General features: G+C 36.9%; 1 protein-coding gene across 5 annotated transcripts in view; it reads left to right on the top strand.

The window, feature by feature from the left end:
• Positions 1-15309, top strand: part of LOC131684445 (putative epidermal cell surface receptor) — a 153281-nt gene that overhangs the window by 49667 nt on the left and 88305 nt on the right. For 3 of the 5 annotated variants that reach the window (XM_058967317.1, XM_058967316.1, XM_058967313.1), the window contains exon 1: positions 10355-10571. The exons of the other annotated variants lie outside the window; for them this stretch is intronic. The gene's annotated coding sequence lies outside the window, so the exon portion shown is untranslated. Of the gene's footprint in view, positions 1-10354; positions 10572-15309 lie in introns of those variants that run through there. 5 annotated transcript variants of the gene reach the window in all.

Genomic DNA, 15309 nt, shown 5'->3' with positions numbered 1-15309 from the left:
TAGAACGATTTGTTATTATTCGTTTTATGCAAATAGCTACCAATCCGAACTTGTCAAAAATATTCATGACGTCATTACTGTTCAATAGTAAAACTATACAATCCTATTGAAAATATATATATATATATAATGATAATTGTTAATTACAATACTAGCTTGTTATATATATTTATTTTGACTGGCTCGTGCCTGTGTGGAAATAAAATTCGAACACAGTATTTTTGGAGTATCTTTAGAGAGATTCTATGAGAAACCGACCGACCACAAAATATGACCATCGTCGATTGGAACGAAACTTTGAAGTTGAGTTCGGTTTATGAATCTCCTTGATTTTCTCTGACAATTGCAATGTTTTGATACAAGAGCAATTTTTTGAAAAGGCATAGACATTTCTACGTGCATTAGTTTCAAAAAAAAAATTGTTCGATTACGGTATTTTATACAGCAAAACTTTCTTAGAACGAGTTACACGGAATGAATATTTCTGTACGAAAAAAATATACACTGAAAAAAATGTTGTGTCATTTTTCATAAAAAACAGAAATTTGTGTTAAAAATTTAAATTGCAAAATAACCCATTTTGCTATTTTTTATATTTTGGCAACAAAACCTAAAGAGAATAGGAACATTTTGAATGTGATTGTATTATGAAGAACTAAAAAAAGTTTTTCTAACAATAACTTTCTACAAGTTTTTTAAGTTCCATACTGATTGACGAAAAACTGTAATTTTATTACAGAATATAATTCTAAGTAACGTTTAAATCCAAAATGTATTTAACAAAAATCTTCCAAAATGCGATAGTTTTCGAGATATTTGAAATTGTATTGCAACATAAACAGTTAATTCATGTCATTATGCCCTTTTTAAAAGGTATTCGTGTTGCCCCATCACAAAATGTCAAAAATCTAATGTTTGTTGTTTTAAAGACGTAAAAGAAACTTTTTCAGTGTATTTGGATCATGGAGCAGCTTTCAATAAAAAAAGTTTTCCTAACAACAACTTTTGACCTACTTTTTACAATTAATACTACTTGCAGTCAAAAATAATGTTTTATTTTTGAATATGATTCTAAACGCCATTTTAAATCAAAATGTTCATAACGAAAATTTCTAAAATGTGGTATTTCTCGAGATATTTTAAATTTTGTTTTAACAACACAATTCTTTTGTTTTATTACGACCATTTCAGAAATTATTCGCCTTTCTCTATCAACAGCAATAAGTTTTTCAAAATGCCCATAACGTTTCTTCTACCTTTCTCTTTGACATCAATGCGATATTGTAAACCATTTGAAAGATATATGAAAACAATCAAAATGCTATTAAACCATAGCGTCTGACGATTGAACTAAATAGTTCGATCAAATTTTGGTTGTTTTCATGTAGCTTTCAAATGGGTTACAATATCGCCTTGATGTTAAAGAGATAGTTATAGGAAATTTTATGGGCCTTTTGAAAAACTTGTTGTTGTTGATGGAGTTTCGCGTATAACTTATGAAAAAATCATAATAAAACAAAATAATTGCGCTGTTAAAATAAAATTTTAAATATCGCGTTTCAGAATTTTTTTTGTTATGAGCATTTTGATTTAAAATGGCGTTTAGAATCATATTCAAAAATAAAATTGTATTTTTGGCCGCGAATGGTATGAATTATAAAAATATGTCAAACTTTGATGTTAGGAGAACATTTTTATTGAAAGCTTCTCCATGATCCACATAGACTGAAAAAGTTTCTTTTACGTCTTTAAAACGATAAACATTGGATTTTTGACATTTTATGGTGGAGTAACACGAATAACTTTTCAAAAAAGCATAATCACACGAATTATCTATTTGTGTTGGAACAAAATTCCAAATATCTCGAAAGCTATCGCATTTGGAAGATTGTTGTAAAATTCATTTTGATTTTAAACGTTACTTAGAATTATATTCTGTAATAAAATTACAGTTTTGTTTGTCAATCAGTATGAAATTTAAAAACATGTACAAAGTTATTGTTAGAAAAACTTTTGTACCGATATGATGGAGAATCATACAATTATTTTCAAAGTGTTCCTTTTCTCTTCGCGTTTTTAATAACATAGTATAAAAAATTAGAAAAAAATGGTTTTTTTGCAATTTAAATTTTTAACACAAATTTCAGTTTTTTTATGAAAAATGACACAAATTTTTTTTCCAGTGTACAGTGTACACAACATTTTTTTTCGCACAGAAATAATCATTCTTTATAACTTGTTCTCGGAATGTTTTGCTGGATATCGAATCGTAATAGAACAAAAAAATTTTGAAATTAATGCACGTAATGTCTACGCCCTTTTAAAAAATTGCTCTTAAGTCAAAATAATCTTACTGATAGTGGAAAATGTTTTGTCTTCTACGCCGGTAAAATGTGTAAAGTTTCATTGGAATCTAAGATGGTTGGTCACGATTTTAAAGATTTTCCGATGGATCTTCGTAGAATTCCTCTTTAGTGGTACCAAATGACGTTGTAAATTTTGGGAGTAATTTGTTGCTCCCTTGACTTGCGCATCACATCACACGTAGTCCAAGCACGACAAACCTGTATTTCAACGACTCTTACAAATTTGTATCTTATTTGATTTAAACAAATTGATAGAAAAATGTTGAGGAATATTGTTTCTCACTACCAAAGACAACAGTGTCGATATTAAGTGTGCTTTCTGCTTCCACCAGAGCCAGCGTGAAGCGAACAACAAAAACAATTTAGAAGAAAAAAACTTTAATTCTTGCCGTGGTGATGTGACGATATGAGTGAGTCTCATAAGCGAGAAATGGTACTCCGATCTTGTCGGAAAGAAAAACCCAAATTTCATTAAGGTGAAAATGGAATTTAAGCTTACAGAAGCAGAGTTAAAAATATTCAAATTCATTGAATGAAAATTGATCATATTCAGCCACATTCATTTTCAATATTCAGTGACGCAGCTGAAAACGTCAAACGAACAAACCGCCCATTCATCCATTCAAATTTTCATTCGTCTCCGATTATTACACGAAGCGGCCGTGCAACAACGAATCAAACGCATCAAAGTAGGTCCTGGCACAATGTAAGCGATGATGATTGTTGTTTCATATGCTTTACCGGCATTTGAAAACATTTTCCTTGATAATTAGTGAAATGAATATATTGTACGATATTCAACTGAATGAATAACATGGATATTTGAATGAATATTTTTGCTATTCACCGCGAGTCGCATCAAGTTCATTTTCAGTCGTCAAAATAGAGCTTCGATTATTTGTAACTCTGTACAGAAGTCACCTTTATGCTGATAATGTTCAACAAATTTACCCAGGCGAAATCAATCATTTTGCATAACAATGCCTACCTGATCCTATAGTACTAAAAATAATGTGCAGAGCTGAAACTGCTCTATTTAACCAAATTTGTTCAATAGATGCTGGAGTACGGTACTTTCAGTAGTACCAGTAGATGGTTCCAGTTATAATTTTTGGTGTCGTACCTTGTTGTGACAAACTCTGTGCTGTACAGTTCGACATATGTGCATTCAGATAGGTTTTAGAGGTACTAGAAACCTCAGGTGCTGAATAAATCAAACAGATGCATCCTTATGATGAATAAAACGTGTGTCAAATTGGATCTCAAACAGCTTCCGAGACAGAAGATTTATGTTGCCCGGAGTCGCTGAGATGTTACTAAGAAAAATAAATTTGTTTTTTGTGGATAACTTTACCGGTAAGTTTTTAATCTGGCAGGGAATCTGCAGATGCTACCGGAAGACTTCGATTTTCATGGCAACCAACCAGAGATTGATATAAGAGCTCGTGTTCACAAGCCGTTTTCTCGCACATATTTTCTTCCATAGTAGGTATATGAACATGTCTGTTCACGAAAGAGAAAATTTTGAACTCTGCAACCAACAATAAAGGATCGATTCTTTAGAAATGTGCCACTTTCAAATGCGTGTATTGGCTTACCCTTTCTTTCAATCGAATAATTTTCCAAGGATGAAACAAAGGTATTGAATTTTTATTTTGCAACAACATCTGAAACATATAATTTATCGTTATTTCAAAGGAATGCTCACACTTTTCTGTAGATGTCGCTCTTCATTCTGTGCACATTTCCTTTAGTCACGGTGTTGGCCTATGGATTCCACCAATTCTTCATTTGACTGCTCTTGCTGGAGCCTGCGCTGTTCATCTAAACCACTCTAGGCGCAATCTGGGTAAAGTTGAAGATGTGTACTAAGTGTATAGATTCCATGCGCAATCAAAGCAGTTATAATCAGCTGAGTTCACAAGAACATGCTTTTATTTTAAAGATTTCAATCATTACTAGTAGCTTTTGGGATATCTGATCCAAGTTTCTCATTTTATATTCTGATGACTACGACTTACCTTTCAATACAGAGGCTGCTTTAAAAATTTCGGAAGAAATAGTTAGTTCTAAGTTTATAACTGATTCACTCTAGAATACCTATCCGTCTTTCAATTTTATTACTTTCGTTTCTCTTGGTCTTAAATTTGCCCAAAAGAATCAAAATCGATTCAGTAGAACCTTGCAGCAGTTGGAACATAGTAACATAGGAATTACACTATGTTTGCATTAATCAGTTGGAAAACTGTTGACAAATTTTGTATTGAATTTCGAATTCTATGAATAACGCAAAAACTTTCGAAAATGGTGCGTAAAACCCGAAATATGATAGTTGATTTCAGACAGAGCCGTCAATATGGCACACCTGAAAGACCTAATGAAATATTGGAAAGTTGAAGAAGTTCCGCATGCATTTGTGTGCTAAGTGCTTCATTCATCGTTCGCTAGTCGAATGAGAAGCATGTGGATAATCTGTCAGACGGTGCAGTTAGATGAAGGCAATCTGAATTTTCGTCGCCCAAATGTGCAAATTATTTTTGTTAATCAGCCTTAGTTTGCAGTATTACCGATCGCTTCTTAGAGCGAATGTGATTTGCATGCTCAATAAAGATTTGTTTAGCCTCCCTCAAGACATGTCGAAAAATCGATTTTTTTTGTTTTTGTTTTATTCGATAGCATTGAGCCATGAGAATATTTTCCATTATACTCAAAAGCCAGTTCTTGGAATTGTGACTGCAGTAAGTTTCTTTTTTATTGGCCACTTTAAATGGCGTTTTTTTTTTCAAATCTGTGTTTTTTTAATTTGGCATAGGGGATTAGGAAAAAACTAGTGAACTAATTTTCTTCGTATAGCAGTTATTTTGAAAGGCATAAAAAATTGTTCTATGTGAACCGCAGAGATATATTTTTTTGCCTTTTTTGACACAAAATCAGTCAAAAAAATTTCATTAAAAAACTATATTTTTAAGACCCTCATTTTTGTGGAATTTGTTTTACGCCAATATATCTGATATTTTAAATTCACTAGGTCAAGTCTCACCAGGCCGATTACACAGAAATATCCAAACTAAAATCTCTCGAAGTATTTGAACAAATAATAGACCCGCTGGCTACTATGCCCTAAGAGGAGACTAACAACAGGAGGCGTAATTGATTTGAGGTATCTCTACGTGCCGAAGACCGAGGTTGAGTTAAAAAATTTAAGCCACGGTAGGGGTATTATGGGCTTTGCCCTTTTTCTTGTAAGCGAATCTCTTTGGAAATAGATATTTATTTCTTCACAGTCCGTCGAACTGAAGTTATTGGCCTGTCCAAGGTTAAGCTTTTGTGATTCGCTGATGGTGATTATATTGCAACGTATTTGGGCTCTTCCGGGTTCTCTGAACGATAAATCTATTTCCCGTATGAACGTACAATACATCATCACAGTTCAGTTATTGAAATACACAATAAACGCTTCTTGTTTTGTTTCACGGAATCGTACGCATTGTTGGAATACACATGTAGATGATCAGTCCCCTTGTTGATAAATAACGGATCTTTCCTTAAATATCTGGTCCATCCTCGATCGTTTTTGTTGGAAGCAAACGAGCGCAGTTTGCTGAACTATGCATACTCCGTCGACTTTATTTAGAAGCGATACGCCACAATTCTGCCAGCAAGTATGTGACGTTTCTTGAACCCATTTGACTAGTCCCGATACTTGTTTTCAGTTCAATCTGCTTCAATTTAGTCAGGCGCTTTCGACTTTGAGAAAGGAAACACAACCCACATCCTCAACATTATTTGCCCTCTGGTTATCTCCAACATGTCATTCTTCGTTTGTTGAATTCTTACATGGTTCAGTTACCTGTGTGTAACATTTGGAACCGGTGACGTTGCACAATACTGCGCTAAATTTATCATCACAGTTCGGTCCTTCGAAGGTCATTGTTGAAATCATTATTCTATGAGAACGTGAATATCCAAGTTTCTCTAAGTATTCTTCAGAATATTTCTCCGAGTAAAATATCATATCCCATTCCTCAAGCTGGTCCTTGCTGTTGGTGGTTGAGTGAAATCCTAAGATTCGAACTTCATGTTCGTCGTACAGACTAGGACATTAATCGACCACCACCAACTTAACCGTTGTGTGTCCAACAAAAACAGGCTGACGGTACCCGGGTACCCACAAATTGAAATTCGCATAACTATGGCTTCCTTCAACCGATTTGGACACTTTTAGAGGGTTTGGATTAAGGAACTCGTTCAATTTTTGATTCTGTAAATTTGAACCGGATGAATGGATCTGGTTCTTGGTCATCCGGATTTTCCGGAGTAATGTTCCAGTACTAGGGTATGATTTGTAAATTTTATTAATGTCCTAGCAATATGAGTATCAAACCTCTTCAAATTGTCTCAGAAGTCTCTTATTTGTTGTTACTTTATGGCATTCGGCCAATTCACCTAGACTGGAACCGTATTGAACTATATCAGATCACAATCAGTGCTTTGTTGATAAATCGAACCTCAAGTTTCAAGAGAAGTGACGAATGAATATTTTTATTTTATTTTACAAGAATGGCTCGCTCAAATATAAAATGGGAAAGGCTTGAAGCAACAGATTGTGCTAATTGGTTGTCCAAACTTTCACTGCACCGTTAGAACCAATACGCTTGGCAGGAGTGTGATGTTAAGTAACTCACTATTCTAATATTCCCTTGAAGTCGTGGAGGGTCGAAACGCTTTAAACATACAATTCCTAAACCAAAGTCAAGATAAACTCACGAATGGTTTACCTAATCTAGCCAGATTTAAAAGGAAAGTTTTCTAGAGTCCATTCCAAACACATAACGCCAGAGCAAACATGAATAGGTTTTTGTCGGCTTGTTTGGGCTGTTCTTTCCATACCGGGTTCCATTACAACATGCAAACCTCAAACATTTGAAATTCCGTTTTCTTTTTCCAGCACGGCAACCGCCGCGCATCTTCCGAACCAGTAACTTCGATGCTTTTCCATAAGGCTTATGCCATCATCATCAACATGACCATAAAGCTCAGCTCAGGCACGATTGACTTTTTTTTCACTCTAAGCTATAGACTGTAGTTAACCGCGGCATGTAAACAACCGAACCGATTGATGCCGTTTGTCTGGTTATATGCCGAAGGGCACCCAGTCGGCTCCCGCAATTCGAGTGCAGCCAGAGGCATTTCATGATTTCACTCATCGCGCATTGCTAGTAGTACCCACGATGTCGAGCTAACGCCGTTCAATATTTATGATGGGGAACAAGCTCATCTTCGCTAGCTGTCCTCGGCCACAACCAAAGATTGCAGATTATGGATTCCATTAGGAAGTTTCTACATGTATTCGGTGAAACTATAGGTCAAACCGTTCTGTTAATTAGTATATGTGTTTGTGTTGATGTCAAAAGAATCTACAGTTACTTGCACAAACCTTGATATCCACACTAATTCCATAGACATTCTCCTTCGAGCAAAAACTCATTAATAATCTGAACAGTTCTCCGATCCTAGCGAGAAGCTGCATCGATTGTATTGCCATTCGGCGCAAAGAAATAAATCTTCCAACTTACGGTTGTAGCTACTTCGAGCGAATCGCCGGGAATTGCCATTAGGAAACCGCGAATCAACGTAGCAACACAATCGACTGAATGTCCATCGGAGTCATCATTGTAATTCCCATCGCAAGGTATTGTTTTGTTACTAATTTTATTTGCCACATTTTAATCTGGAACCCAAATGTCAAAGCGTTACCAAGCGCGTGGAATGTCCATCTGCCGTGAGCCTTTGTGTCGTCGGCTCGAACCGGACATTTTATTTCTCACACTCGGCCGGTGTGGCTTGATGGGTCGGGTTTTTACCTCCGTCTTTTCCACCTTCTTTGCGGTACCTACACAAGTAACTTGTGAATTATCTCTGATCCAAATCTTCATGATTGAGAGTTATTCCTTTTTTACGAGACTGAAGCTTAAAACGGTCGAATTCAATTAGATCAAACCAAATTTGTTTGAAAGATATTCAATTTGAAAGGATAATGAAATGAAACAAATATTATAAATACTTAGTGAATAGACAAAATTTAATTTAAATGATCAGACCATAATCAGTTACTATCATTAAGGGTAATCACTAGGGTGGGACAAAAAATAGATTCCAGCTCCGAGCAACTTTTTAGGCACCATTTGGGTCCTAGAACAACTGTTCAAATTCTTAGCTCGATCGGTGAAACTATATTTTTGCGCCCACTGTTTGAAGTTTACATGGGATTTTGTATGGGAAAGTTAATTTTTACAAAATAATTCCTCCAGGAGTCGCCCATTACTTCCTAAAAATAAATCGTTATGTGGCTTGTATAGGAAATTTAACAAAGAAAAAAAGTCTCGAAAACCACGAAACGATCTGATGCTTGCGAAAATAGTTATTAAGCAGAAACCGATTGATGCTCTGGCGATTGATAAAATATTCATTTTTTCTAGCACCACTGCTGGTGGTTGTCCAATTATACGCAATTTTGTTTTAATTCTCTGTTACGTATCCAAATCGTTTATCTATACTATTTGGCCACTTCGCAAGGTTTTGAGGGATAAATTGAGGCTTCTTTTGTACATAATAAGAGAAAGTTAAAAAATTTGTATATAATAAAACCGTCAGAAGCAGTGATGCTATGAAAAGTGAAATTTTCATCAATCTTCAGGGCATCAATCGGTGTTTGTTTAGTAACTTTTTCCACAAGCATCAGATCGTTTTGCAGTCTTCTAGACTTTGTTTCCTTGACAAATTTCCTATAAAAATCAGACATCTGTTTATTTTTAGGAGATAACGGGCGACTCTTGGAAGAATTAATTTGCAAAAGACAATTTTCCCATACGAAATCCCATGTAAACTTTAAACCGTGGGCGCGAAAATATAGTTTCACAGATCGAGTTAAAAATTTGCAGAGTTGTTCTGGGTGCTAAATGGGACCCAAAAAGTTACTCGGAGCCAAATTTTATTTTTTTCATATAACCATGTCCCACTCTAGTAATCACGTGTCTGACAAACGGACCTTTGATTTCGAGAAAAACCCTTCACGAGTCCTTAATCATCAAAGCAGCCAAAGGATTACAATTCCCATACCAGTGACATATCTTCGAGCTGCCCACTTTGCTACTGCACTGACTCGTGTATTGAATTCCAATTAATTAATCACTTCCATATTACCGCCTCTGGCAACAGCTCGTTAATCTTACTCATCAGCTTGCGCGGAATAATTGCAAGGTAAACTGGCTCCACGCGGCAGTTATGCAATTAATTGGCCACATGCATGCGTTGACACCGCGCACAAAACTGAACTCACGGTGGTGACGCTGTTTAAAGCTCGCCTAAATCAAAACAGTCAGACTCAGTCAATACAAGCAATCATGTCGTTGGTTGTTCCTTCTGTGGAAGCGAGACTTCCGCCTGTAAATAGCTACGGCAATGTCAACGATGTGGATTTTCCCAAGGCGATGGCAACCGATTCCGTTTGGGTGGCCCAGGGTTTTCTTGATCTTTTTAGTGTCACACCGGGAAAGGATTAAAGCTGCGACAAATGGTTTAAATAGTGGTAGATACAATTAGGTCTGAGAACTCACCCCGAAAATTAAGTCATATGTCAGCGAGGGTTAATGGACGACCTTAGATCTCATCAATTCGAATTGAGAGCTATCTAGCTCCAACCTTCACGAAAAGCTTACTCAGGTGACGTCATGACCCAGTTCGTGCGGTATCACGCATTGCAACGCGCAATGATTCATTCATCAAAATGTTGAATCTGCATGTGCTCGCACGAACCTCGGAGGGACAGGGAGATCAGCAACGGCCAAACCATAAGCATGAGCGAAGGGGTCCTTCAAATACCTAGTTACGGTGTTTGTGAAACGCATTTTATTTATTGAGCCGATTCAAGACTCTTACGAATCCGAAGTGCTAAAAGGCTTTTAGTAGCACACTCGCGTTCAAGCAGATCGAAACGTTTACCCAAGCAAGCAGCGCGCGTTCGAAACAAGGTAGGCTAGGTAGGACAGTGATCGGTCGGTACGATAATTTGTGGTGAAAAAAATTGTTATCCGTTGAATCGATTTAGCTGCAAAAGATCACAAACGGGATAGCTTGGTTACGATTTGGTCTGCGTGGAGTGATAATTAGTTTAGTTTGTTTTTTTTTCTTCTCCGAAATACTGTGGTAAGCTTATTGCTAAGGTTCTAGTTAGTCAATCTGAATTTTCTTCTGAACTCAGCGCGCTGTGGCAATGCCATTTTGTGCTACGTTTACTTTTTACAGATTAATATCTACTCAACTCATTTTACTAACAATTTTTGCATATATTCTGATATTGGAACTAAGCAGTACCCGGTTTCCACGAAAAACAAGTTAAACACTCCATATGAGCCATTCATTTTTGGAGGTACAGTTTGTTCGTAGAAGGTTCGGTGTTTAAAACTATTTCTGAAAGACAGAAAAATTGCTTCATGGTGAAACATGTCTAGAGAGGTGTCAAAAGATCGTGTTCGAGGAAAAAAAACACATACAATCAAATCTGAACCATTACAGAATTATTGAATTTTTTCTGTAATGGGCTTGTTTGTTTGTTATTTGTACCAATTTGTTTATTTGACACAGCTCAATGCGTTTGTTTAACGAAGCCGTGGGTCATTTAGATATTTACAAGATATAAGAAATAAAGATAAAAAACAAAAAAAGGATTACAGTTGTTATCGCTCGGACCCGAGCACGGGTTGGAAAATCTTTTACGCGGTGAGGAAATATTTGTTTTCTCGCCAACTACTGCTTAAGGGCTACTTGCACTTATGCGAAATTACGGATCACGAGGTTGCATTCGTGGCCTTTCGTTGATTTTGAAGTACGGGACAAAGTTTTTGCAATTGTCAAATTTGACTATTAGAACCACAATGTAACAACCTACTACGCTACGAAATAGGAGAGTCTGCATATACTTTTTGTGTTCAATTTTCTCGCTGAATACATTAACTACCCTCTGCTTCTCACTAGGCTGGACTTCAACTTTCCTGGTAGGTTTCTGCGGATAATAGACTTCTTTCGATACTCTACTCATTGCACACAGTATGGCCTCTTCAATAGCTTTTTTCACTATTTTGACTTTAATTTTAGTAGAGAAATCTTCAAATTGAAAATAGGTTTAAGTTAGTATAGTGTTTTAGTCTGTACGAAAATTACTTATTCGAAGACAATTTATATCAATTTCAATTTCAATCCAATCGTCCCTTGGATGATCCATTTCGGACCAAAGATAAGCCATTCAACATCATCAATCTATTAGTAATATAACTACATAACACTCGACCGTATTCGAAGAATTCACTAGTCTACGTACCCACCCACGAAGTAGAGATTGATGGTTTAGTCTCCACCAGGGGCCTTAATTGCGACGTATGGGATTTGCTCCACCAAGAACCCGTTGGTGTGGTCACTGAAAATTCTGCTTTGCAAGCAATTGCGTTCAGCAAAAATCGAAGAGTATAAGTAAAAAGCGTATTCTCAATCAGCCTCATTTGGAGCGTGTCGCCGGATCTACTCTTACAAATTTTGTTCTTTTGAACGGGGTTAGTGAACGATTTTTTGTGTCGCGGGGCATAAATTGCCGTCGTTGCAAACAATTGGGCCTACAGCTACCTATTGTAGAAACAAGACACGGTGTGGAAAATGCGGAGATAAACATGAAAAGTCTTCTTACTGTGGAGAGACTCGGCATGATCTCTTGACATACCCCGCAAATTTTAATATGTGGGGAAAATTGAAGCGCTCTTGCTAAATGGGGCTACACTACCGGCCACGACTAATGTCTACGCTTCCTTGTTCACTAAAGAGCGATAGTCTGATCATCCTATTGTGGGAACATCTTCTGAGGTGCCTATAAATTTTCGAAGGATCAAAATCATTTTCTATCCTAAGCTTCCTCATAAAGGCCTAAGAGTGTCCCTTGGAGGGTGCTGTAACAAAACGGTTCCTGGTCTCGGAAATCTTAGAAACTAACAAGAATTTCCACATGGGACATCACAAACCTCTAGTATCCCTACATTGCAGCCCCTAATTGTTTTTTGCAGGTTTTGCACATTGCATTTGCCATGCGATTAAATCAGACAACCGTAAACAGTCTCCCACTCCGTGGTGAGTAGAGATTGCTTGGAATTGTACACGAAAAGGTTTTATAAGAGCTTTTAGAACGTCGGATCGCCTGATTTTTTCGATAATGCGCGACGCTAGAAACGCAAATGAAAAATTTGATGAAAGCTGAAAACGCGAGTATTGGCACCGGTTCGTCGACGGATTAACGAGAGAAACAATGTTTCGGCTGGTGACTAGAGCCTTCGTTATGTGTTCGATTCCACCTTAACATTTCATGTTGAAAACTTGATAGTTCCTGAGCACTTTATCTGGAAAAAAATAACTGATTACCAGGCCTGTTATTTGCTCACACAATGTGCCACAAAGAGTGAAATACACCGATGAAAAATAGAGCAGCACAAAAACACTGCGATGTGCAGAACGACCGCACAAAGAGAAACTTGAAAACGAAAAAGAGAAAGATCTGTGCACCAAGAGCTGCACAATTTCGTTCAAAGAGTCACCTTGAAAAGCCACTTTTTGTGCCTTCCCTTCACTGGAAAGCAGGTAGGAAGGCGAATCAAACTACAATTCAGATAAATGTTACTATGTTTTAATTGCCGCAAGGTTCTACTGTATCGATTTTGTTGGCTATTTTCGGCAAATTTGAGACTAAGAGAAACGAAAGCAATGAAAATGAAAGACGGATAGGTATTCTAGAGCGAATCAGTTATAAACTTAGAACGGAAATGTGAAGAATTCTTCGCCTTCTGCAGAGTAGAAGTTGGGCGTTTCACCCAAGTCTACCGCATGGTCTATGGTAGAACATAACTCATCATCATGTTTTACCGCTGACGCCGGCGGTCACTGTAGGCATTAGAAGGTCATATTTGTGAAAGATCGCGTAGCTTCAACGAACTTTTCAGTATTTTTTGTCAGAAGACTCGCAAAAAATGACAAATTTCGTGGAACAATGGAAGTTTAGGAATCCCAGAGGTAACACAAACCTTGGTATAAGGGGATGGATGAGGGTCGTGACTTCATTTGGGTAATATCTCTGGTCATGTACAATCATTATACGTTGAATGCCCACCTTCGGCGTATTGGGGTCGGGGAGAGTTGTCTCTGCGCTTACGGTAACGGTTACCGCGACATTAAACATGTTGTCTGGTCGTGCACTTAGTGCTCTAGCACCAGTTCTCCGTTAAACAAATCCCTTCGGCCTCGTTCCAGTCCGAGATATGCTGGCTATCCTCGATCTCCCATATATGTATCTCCTATAAATATTTTTTAAATACAATAAATATCCAAATTTAATTATCTCTTCTCTTTTGGTTGATACCACCTGGAAATATGGTCCCCATAGAGTTCCAAGCGAATTTAAGGAGACCTATTGGCGATTCGGCTCATGATGTACTGACAGTGATCTTCCGTTTGCCAGAAAAGCTTCAAGTTTAATTGCTTCTTTACCGTGACATTGTTGTCCAGCCTCTCTACACTTTCCATGATACGGTCTCTGTTACTCTGTTGTTGGAATCAGTCACTCTTGCGAATGTCTTTTGACTTCCTTATAAAAAACCTAATAGTGTTTCTCTTTGTTTCAATTGTTATTCAAATAATAATTCTTGTTAAAAAATTACAAATTGTGTTTCTAGTCTTTAAAAATATTTCTTTCTGCAATTTTTAGTCTGAACAATTTTTTATGCCGATCTGAAATCCTCCTCTGAATATTCTCCTTAGTACTAATACAAAAAATAATTTCAAATTTCAAACAATGGTTCAATGTACCAAGCGGCATCCCGCAAGGCAGTCATCAAGGCCCTCACATTTTTATCATATTCATTAATGATCTTTTCATACGGGCGAATGACCATTTGGTTAAATCCATTAATAAACAATTACAATTACAATGATCTCTGCAGCCGTAGCAAGTCTGGAAAACTGATTTTCGTTGAAGATCTAAAATGTTCCGTACGATAACTAAGGAACTCGACTCTATAGTGCTTCAAGAAGAAACTTAACTTCTTAACGACATGGAAATTAACGTTAAGAAATGTTAGTCTTTTTAAAACGGAACACTGCGGATTTCGACGATTTCTTTGCTCTAAAGTCTCTTTGCTGTGCACTGATTAGAAGTGTTCTGGAGTACGCTGTAGAAGTGTGGGAGCCATATCATGCCGTTCAAAGTGACTGATTAGTGTGTACACTAGAGTGACAGGAAAAAATTACTCCTATCGACCCACCCCTGAGTCGATTTCTAGTCCCACCAGGAATACTTGATTGAAATTTGAAGCGAATCGGACAAGTCTAGCTACCGGACCAACGTGTCTGAAGTTTGTATGAGATTTTTCGACAATTTACATGGAGAAAACCCACTAACTCACCTTTTTGCTTCTAGGTGGCACTGTATGCATCGTATTATCACTGTATGTGAAAATAAGAAAGATAATTTAATTGTCTACAGCTTTGTCGAAGACTGCTTGTCACTCCGGCTTTGTTAAAAGAAGTTATTAAACTTTTAACGAAGTGATGTCTGAGTCAGTTTTCCATGGGGCCTAGCAGTGCATGGTTGTGTATCAGTACTCGATTCCCACGAACTAAATTTCTTTGTGAAATAACCGTTAGATTTAGCTCAATAGTATGTTCAGAAGAGTTGTAGTAAATAATACGAGTCATATTTTGGTTAGAAAATTTTAGTTCTACATTGTACAGCATAGAGGGCGCCAACACTAACTTTTCAACGGAAAGAGATAGATATTAGGTGTCTTCTACAAAGGTGTAGAGCAGGCATTTTTCGATAATTCTTTCGAACATTTCGATATTCTATCTCTCTTCT

Source organism: Topomyia yanbarensis, chromosome 2 (assembly GCF_030247195.1).
Source record: "Topomyia yanbarensis strain Yona2022 chromosome 2, ASM3024719v1, whole genome shotgun sequence".
In the NCBI taxonomy this organism is placed as follows: domain Eukaryota; kingdom Metazoa; phylum Arthropoda; class Insecta; order Diptera; family Culicidae; genus Topomyia; species Topomyia yanbarensis.
Note: the sequence above shows the minus strand (reverse complement) of the source record. Positions and strands in the feature narration are given on the sequence as shown.